At 35.0% G+C, this 8,240-nt stretch overlaps 2 non-coding genes across 2 annotated transcripts; both read left to right on the forward strand.

The window, feature by feature from the left end:
* Positions 1-526: 526 nt before the first annotated feature.
* Positions 527-598, forward strand: TRNAC-GCA (transfer RNA cysteine (anticodon GCA)). The gene has a single exon. It is a non-coding gene; the product is annotated as a tRNA-Cys (tRNA).
* Positions 599-7,146: 6,548 nt separating this feature from the next.
* TRNAC-GCA (transfer RNA cysteine (anticodon GCA)) lies at positions 7,147-7,218 on the forward strand. The gene has a single exon. It is a non-coding gene; the product is annotated as a tRNA-Cys (tRNA).
* The last annotated feature ends 1,022 nt before the right edge of the window (positions 7,219-8,240 follow it).

The raw sequence follows: 8,240 nt of genomic DNA on the forward strand, positions 1-8,240 counted from the left end.
TACAGTCACCCACTCTATCACCGTTTAAAAAAAAGGACAGTTTTCAACATTCAAGGGTTTAACTCAGTGGTAGACCGTAGGAGTGCAGTTCAAGAAGTCCCTGTTTCATAACCATATATCCTCATCAATAGATCCTGTTAAAATGTTTTTCAACCCAATGTACTGTAAGAAACAAAAGGATATATCATCATTTCATATAAAAAACAATGAACAATTGGGTTTAACTATGCTCTTAGCACAAAATCAACAAACTGCAGTAGAGAAGCAGTTACATTTTGCAGAATTTGTGCATTTGACAAAAGATTTTTTTTTCCATGTTCGAAGATCTACATGTGATACGAAATATATGAATTCTTGCAATGGAAACCTCACTGTATTTTACCAAGGCAGATAAAGGACATCTTTTGTACCCCTTATACTTATAAGGAGGGTTTGGTGGCTGAAAATGCATTGCTTTGATGGTGATTGCATGTTGCTTCCACTTTGTACATATAACTGAATAAATAAAGGTGAACATTTCAAAAATGGGGGTATAGCTCAGTGGTAAAGCATTTGACTGCAGTTCAAAAGGTCCCTAGTTCAAATCTGGGTGCCCCCTTGTTCAACTGTTTTACCTGTAGAAATATTTTTTTAATTACATAAATTGAAGAAAACATTTACAATCTTAGCATTTTATGTAATAAGCAACACATTTCTACATTTGAAATACTCCTGATCATCTCCTGAAACATAGGGTAAACATCATGAAACTGTTTAGGATTTCTTCATATGATACAAGCTGTGTTTTACATTCACCCAAGTTCTACTGGTGATATTATCAGTTTGAAATAGTCCATTGGAAGTTCATATGAATGTTATAAAACTGTGGTGCAAACCAATAATATGCCCTTAATGAAATGTATTAATTTGTACAGCTGACCAGAAGTGCACTGATGTCATTAGTTCGACAAGTTCCATACAGTCACCCACTCTATCACCGTTTAAAAAAAGGGCAGTTTTCAGCATTCAAGGGTTTAACTCAGTGGTAGACCGTAGGAGTGCAGTTCAAGAAGTCCCTGTTTCATAACCATATACCCTCGTCAATAGATCCTGTTAAAATGTTTTTCAACCCAATGTACTGTAAGAAACAAAAGGATATATCATCATTTCATATAAAAAACAATGAACAATTGGGTTTAACTATGCTCTTAGCACAAAATCAAGAAACTGCAGTAGAGAAGCAGTTACATTTTGCAGAATTTGTGCACTTGACAAACGTTTTTTTTCCATGTTCCAAGATCTACATGTGATACGAAATTTATGAATTCTTGCAATGGAAACCTCACTGTATTTTACCAAGGCAGATAAAGGACATCTTTTGTACCCCTTATACTTATAAGGAGGGTCTGGTGGCTGAAGATGCATTGCTTTGATGGTGATTGCATGTTGCTTCCACTTTGTACATATTACTGAATAAATAAAGGTGAACATTTCAGAAATGGGGGTATAGCTCAGGGGTAGAGCATTTCACTGCAGATCAAAAGTCCCTAGTTCAAATCTGGGTGCCCCCTTGTCCAACTATTTTACCTGTAGAAATATTTTTTTAATTAAATAAATTGAAGTAAACATTTACAATCTTAGCATTTTATGTAATGTAGCATTTCTACATTTGAAATACTCCTGATCATCACCTGAAACATACGGTAAACACCATTAAGCTGTTTAGGATTTCTTCATATGATACAAGCTGTGTTTTACATTCACCCAAGTTCTACTGGTGATATGATTAGTTTGAAATAGTCCACTGGAAGCTCATATGAATGTTATAAAACTGTGGTGGAAACCAATAATATGCCCTTAATGAAATGTATTAATTTGTACAGCTGACCAGAAGTGCACTGATGTCATTAGTTCTACAAGTTCCATAGAGTCACCCACTCTATCACCTTTTTTAAAAAAGGGCAGTTTTCAACATTGAAGGGTTTATGTCAGTAGTAGAGCGTAGGAGTGTAGTTCAAAAAGTCCCTGTTTTATAACCATATACCCTCTTCAATAGATCCTGTTAAAATGTTTTTCAACCCAATGCACTGTAAGAAACAATAGGATATATCATCATTTCATATACAAAACAATGAACAATTTGGTTTAACTATGCTCTTAGCACAAAATCAACTGCAGTAGAGAAGCAGTTACATTTTGCAGAATTTGTGCATTTGACAAAAGATTTTTTTTTCCATGTTCGAAGATCTACATGTGATACGAAATGTATGAATTCTTGCAATGGAAACCTCACTGTATTTTACCAAGGCAGATAAAGGACATCTTTTGCACCCCTTATACTTATAAGGAGGGTTTGGTGGCTGAAAATGCATTGCTTTGATGGTGATTGCATGTTGCTTCCACTTTGTACATATTACTGAATAAATAAAGGTGAACATTTCAGAAATGGGGGTATAGCTCAGGGGTAGAGCATTTCACTGCAGATCAAAAGTCCCTAGTTCAAATCTGGGTGCCCCCTTGTCCAACTATTTTACCTGTAGAAATATTTTTTTAATTAAATAAATTGAAGTAAACATTTACAATCTTAGCATTTTATGTAATGTAGCATTTCTACATTTGAAATACTCCTGATCATCACCTGAAACATACGGTAAACACCATTAAGCTGTTTAGGATTTCTTCATATGATACAAGCTGTGTTTTACATTCACCCAAGTTCTACTGGTGATATGATTAGTTTGAAATAGTCCATTGGAAGCTCATATGAATGTTATAAAACTGTGGTGGAAACCAATAATATGCCCTTAATGAAATGTATTAATTTGTACAGCTGACCAGAAGTGCACTGATGTCATTAGTTCTACAAGTTCCATAGAGTCACCCACTCTATCACCTTTTTTAAAAAAGGGCAGTTTTCAACATTGAAGGGTTTATGTCAGTAGTAGAGCGTAGGAGTGTAGTTCAAAAAGTCCCTGTTTTATAACCATATACCCTCTTCAATAGATCCTGTTAAAATGTTTTTCAACCCAATGCACTGTAAGAAACAATAGGATATATCATCATTTCATATACAAAACAATGAACAATTTGGTTTAACTATGCTCTTAGCACAAAATCAACTGCAGTAGAGAAGCAGTTACATTTTGCAGAATTTGTGCATTTGACAAAAGATTTTTTTTTCCATGTTCGAAGATCTACATGTGATACGAAATGTATGAATTCTTGCAATGGAAACCTCACTGTATTTTACCAAGGCAGATAAAGGACATCTTTTGCACCCCTTATACTTATAAGGAGGGTTTGGTGGCTGAAAATGCATTGCTTTGATGGTGATTGCATGTTGCTTCCACTTTGTACATATTACTGAATAAATAATGGTGAACATTTCCGAAATAGGGGTATAGCTCAGGGGTAGAGCATTTCAGGGCAGATCAAAAGGTCCCTAGTTCAAATCTGGGTGCCTCCTTGTCCAACTGTTTTACCTGTAGAAATATTTTTTTGATTAAAAAAATTGAAGTAAACATTTACAATCTTAGCATTTTATGTAATGAGCAACACATTTCTACATTTGAAATACTCCTGATCATCACCTGAAGCATAGGGCAAACACCATTAAGCTGTTTAGGATTTCTTCATATGATACAAGCTGTGTTTTACATTCACCCAAGTTCTACTGGTGATATGACCAGTTTAAAATAGTCCATTGGAAGCTCATATGAATGTTATAAAACTGTGGTGGAAACCAATAATATGCCCTTAATGAAATGTATTAATTTGTACAGCTGACCAGAAGTGCACTGATGTCATTAGTTCTACAAGTTCCATAGAGTCACCCACTCTATCACCTTTTTTAAAAAAGGGCAGTTTTCAACATTGAAGGGTTTATGTCAGTAGTAGAGCGTAGGAGTGTAGTTCAAGAAGTCCCTGTTTCATAACCATATACCCTCTTCAATAGATCCTGTTAAAATGTTTTTCAACCCAATGCACTGTAAGAAACAATAGGATATATCATCATTTCATATACAAAACAATGAACAATTGGGTTTAACTATGCTCTTAGCACAAAATCAACAAACTGCAGTAGAGAAGCAGTTACATTTTGCAGAATTTGTGCATTTGACAAAAGTTTTTTTTCCATGTTCCAAGATCTACATGTGATACGAAATGTATGAATTCTTGCAATGGAAACCTCACTGTATTTTACCAAGGCAGATAAAGGACATCTTGTGTACCCCTTATACTTATAAGGAGGGTTTGGTGGCTGAAGATGCATTGCTTTGATGGTGATTGCATGTTGCTTCCACTTTGTACATATTACTGAATAAATAAAGGGGAACATTTCAGAAATGGGGGTATAGCTCAGGGGTAGAGCATTTCACTGCAGATCAAAAGTCCCTATTTCAAATCTGGGTGCCCCCTTGTCCAACTGTTTTAACTGTAGAAATATTTTTTTAATTAAATAAATTGAAGTAAACATTTACAATCTTAGCATTTTATGTAATGAGCAACACATTTCTACATTTGAAATACTTCTGATCATCACCTGAAACATAGGGTAAACACCATTAAGCTGTTTAGGATTTCTTCATATCATACAAGCTGTGTTTTACATTCACCCAAGTTCTACTGGTGATATGATTAGTTTGAAATAGTCCATTGGAAGCTCATATGAATGTTATAAAACTGTGGTGGAAACCAATAATATGCCCTTAATGAAATGTATTAATTTGTACAGCTGACCAGAAGTGCACTGATGTCATTAGTTCTACAAGTTCCATACAGTCACCCACTCTATCACCTTTTTAAAAAAGGGCAGTTTTCAGCATTCAAGGGATTATGTCAGTGGTAGAGCGTAGGAGTGCTTTTCAAGAAGTCCCTGTTTCATAACCATATACCCTCTTCAATAGATCCTGTTAAAATGTTTTCAACCCAATGCACTGTAAGAAACAATAGGATATATCATCATTTCATATACAAAACAATGAACAATTTGGTTTAACTATGCTCTTAGCACAAAATCAACTGCAGTAGAGAAGCAGTTACATTTTGCAGAATTTGTGCATTTGACAAAAGATTTTTTTTCCATGTTCGAAGATCTACATGTGATACGAAATGTATGAATTCTTGCAATGGAAACCTCACTGTATTTTACCAAGGCACATAAAGGACATCTTTTGCACCCCTTATACTTATAAGGAGGGTTTGGTGGCTGAAAATGCATTGCTTTGATGGTGATTGCATGTTGCTTCCACTTTGTACATATTACTGAATAAATAAAGGTGAACATTTCCGAAATAGGGGTATAGCTCAGGGGTAGAGCATTTCAGGGCAGATCAAAAAGTCCCTAGTTCAAATCTGGGTGCCTCCTTGTCCAACTGTTTTACCTGTAGAAATATTTTTTTGATTAAAAAAATTGAAGTAAACATTTACAATCTTAGCATTTTATGTAATGAGCAACACATTTCTACATTTGAAATACTCCTGATCATCACCTGAAGCATAGGGCAAACACCATTAAGCTGTTTAGGATTTCTTCATATGATACAAGCTGTGTTTTACATTCACCCAAGTTCTACTGGTGATATGACCAGTTTAAAATAGTCCATTGGAAGCTCATATGAATGTTATAAAACTGTGGTGGAAACCAATAATATGCCCTTAATGAAATGTATTAATTTGTACAGCTGACCAGAAGTGCACTGATGTCATTAGTTCTACAAGTTCCATAGAGTCACCCACTCTATCACCTTTTTTAAAAAAGGGCAGTTTTCAACATTGAAGGGTTTATGTCAGTAGTAGAGCGTAGGAGTGTAGTTCAAGAAGTCCCTGTTTCATAACCATATACCCTCTTCAATAGATCCTGTTAAAATGTTTTTCAACCCAATGCACTGTAAGAAACAATAGGATATATCATCATTTCATATACAAAACAATGAACAATTGGGTTTAACTATGCTCTTAGCACAAAATCAACAAACTGCAGTAGAGAAGCAGTTACATTTTGCAGAATTTGTGCATTTGACAAAAGATTTTTTTTCCATGTTCCAAGATCTACATGTGATACGAAATATATGAATTCTTGCAATGGAAACCTCACTGTATTTTACCAAGGCAGATGAAGGACATCCTTCGCACCCCTTATACTTATAAGGAGGGTTTGGTGGCTGAACATGCATTGCTTTGATGGTGATTGCATGTTGCTTCCACTTTGTACATATTACTGAATAAATAAAGGTGAACTTTTCGGAACTGGCTGTGTAGCTCAGTGGTAGAGCATTTAACTGCAGATCAAGAGGTCCCTAGTTCAAATCTGTGCGCCCTCTTGTTCAACTGTTTTACCTGTAGAAAAAAACATTTACTATCTTAGCATTTGATGTAATAAGCAACACATTTCTACATTTGAAATACTCCAGAAACATAGGGTAAACACCATGAAACTGTTTAGGATTTCTTCATATGATACAAGCTGTGTTGTACATTCACCCAAGTTCTACTGGTGATATTATCAGTTTGAAATAGTCCATTGGAAGCTCATATGAATGTTATAAAACTGTGGTGGAAACCAATAATATGCCCTTAATGAAATGTATTAATTTGTACAGCTGACCAGAAGTGCACTGATGTCATTAGTTCTAGAAGTTCCATACAGTCACCAACTCTATCACCTTTTTAAAAAAGGGCAGTTTTCAGCATTCAAGGGTTTAACTCAGTGGTAGAGCGTAGGAGTGCAGTTCAAGAAGTCCCTGTTTCATAACCATATACCCTCGTCAATAGATCCTGTTAAAATGTTTTTCAACCCAATGCACTGTAAGAAACAATAGGATATATCTTCATTTCATATAAAAAACAATGAACAATTGGGTTTAATTATGCTCTTAGCACAAAATCAACAAACTGCAGTAGAGAAGCAGTTACATTTTGCAGAATTTTTGCATTTGACACATTTTTTTTTTCCATGTTCCAAGATCTACATGTGATACGAAAAGTATGAATTCTTGCAATGGAAACCTCACTGTATTTTACCAAGGCATATAAAGGACATCCTTCGCACCCCATATACTTATAAGGAGGGTTTGGTGGCTGAAAATGCTTTGCTTTGATGGTGATTGCATGTTGCTTGCACTTTGTACATATTACTGAATTAATAAAGGTGAACTTTTCAGAACTGGGGGTATAGCTCAGTGGTAGAGCATTTGACTGCAGATCAAGAGGTCCCTAGTTGAAATCTGGGTGCCCCCTTGTTCAACTGTTTTACCTGTAGAAATATTATTTTAATTACATAAATTGAAGAACACATTTACAATCTTAGCATTTTATGTAATGAGCAACACATTTCTACATTTGAAATACTCCTGATCATCTCCTGAAACATAGGGTAAACACCATTAAGCTGTTTAGGATTTCTTCATATGATACAAGCTGTGTTTTACATTCACCCAAGTTCTACTGGTGATATGATTAGTTTGAAATAGTCCATTGGAAGCTCATATGAATGTTATTAAACTGTGGTGGAAACCAATAATATGCCCTTAATGAAATGTATTAATTTGTACAGCTGACCAGAAGTGCACTGATGTTATTAGTTCTACAAGTTCCATACAGTCACCCACTCTATCACCTTTTTAAAAAAGGGCAATTTTCAGCATTCAAGGGTTTATGTCAGTGGTAGAGCGTAGGAGTGCTTTTCAAGAAGTCCCTGTTTCATAACCATATACCCTCTTCAATAGATCCTGTTAAAATGTTTTCAACCCAATGCACTGTAAGAAACAATAGGATATATCATCATTTCATATACAAAACAATGAACAATTGAGTTTAACTATGCTCTTAGCACAAAATCAACTAACTGCAGTAGAGAAGCAGTTACATTTTGCAGAATTTGTGCATTTGAAAAAAGATTTTTTTTCCATGTTCGAAGATCTACATGTGATACGAAATGTATGATTTCTTGCAATGGAAACCTCACTGTATTTTACCAAGGCAGATAAAGGACATCTTTTGTACCCCTTATACTTATAAGGAGGGTTTGGTGGCTGAAAATGCATTGCTTTGATGGTGATTGCATGTTGCTTCCACTTTGTACATATTACTGAATAAATAAAGGTGAACATTTCAGAAATGGGGGTATAACTCAGGGGTAGAGCATTTCACTGCAGATCAAAAGGTCCCTAGTTCAAATCTGGGTGCCCCCTTGTCCAACTGTTTTACCTGTAGAATTTTTTTTTTAATTAAATAAATTGAAGTAAATATTTACAATCTTA

The sequence above is a fragment of the Ambystoma mexicanum genome, unplaced genomic scaffold (genome assembly GCF_040938575.1).
Source record: "Ambystoma mexicanum isolate Mex_15411 unplaced genomic scaffold, UKY_AmexF1_1 Mex_scaf118, whole genome shotgun sequence".
Classification (NCBI taxonomy): Eukaryota; Metazoa; Chordata; class Amphibia; order Caudata; family Ambystomatidae; genus Ambystoma; species Ambystoma mexicanum.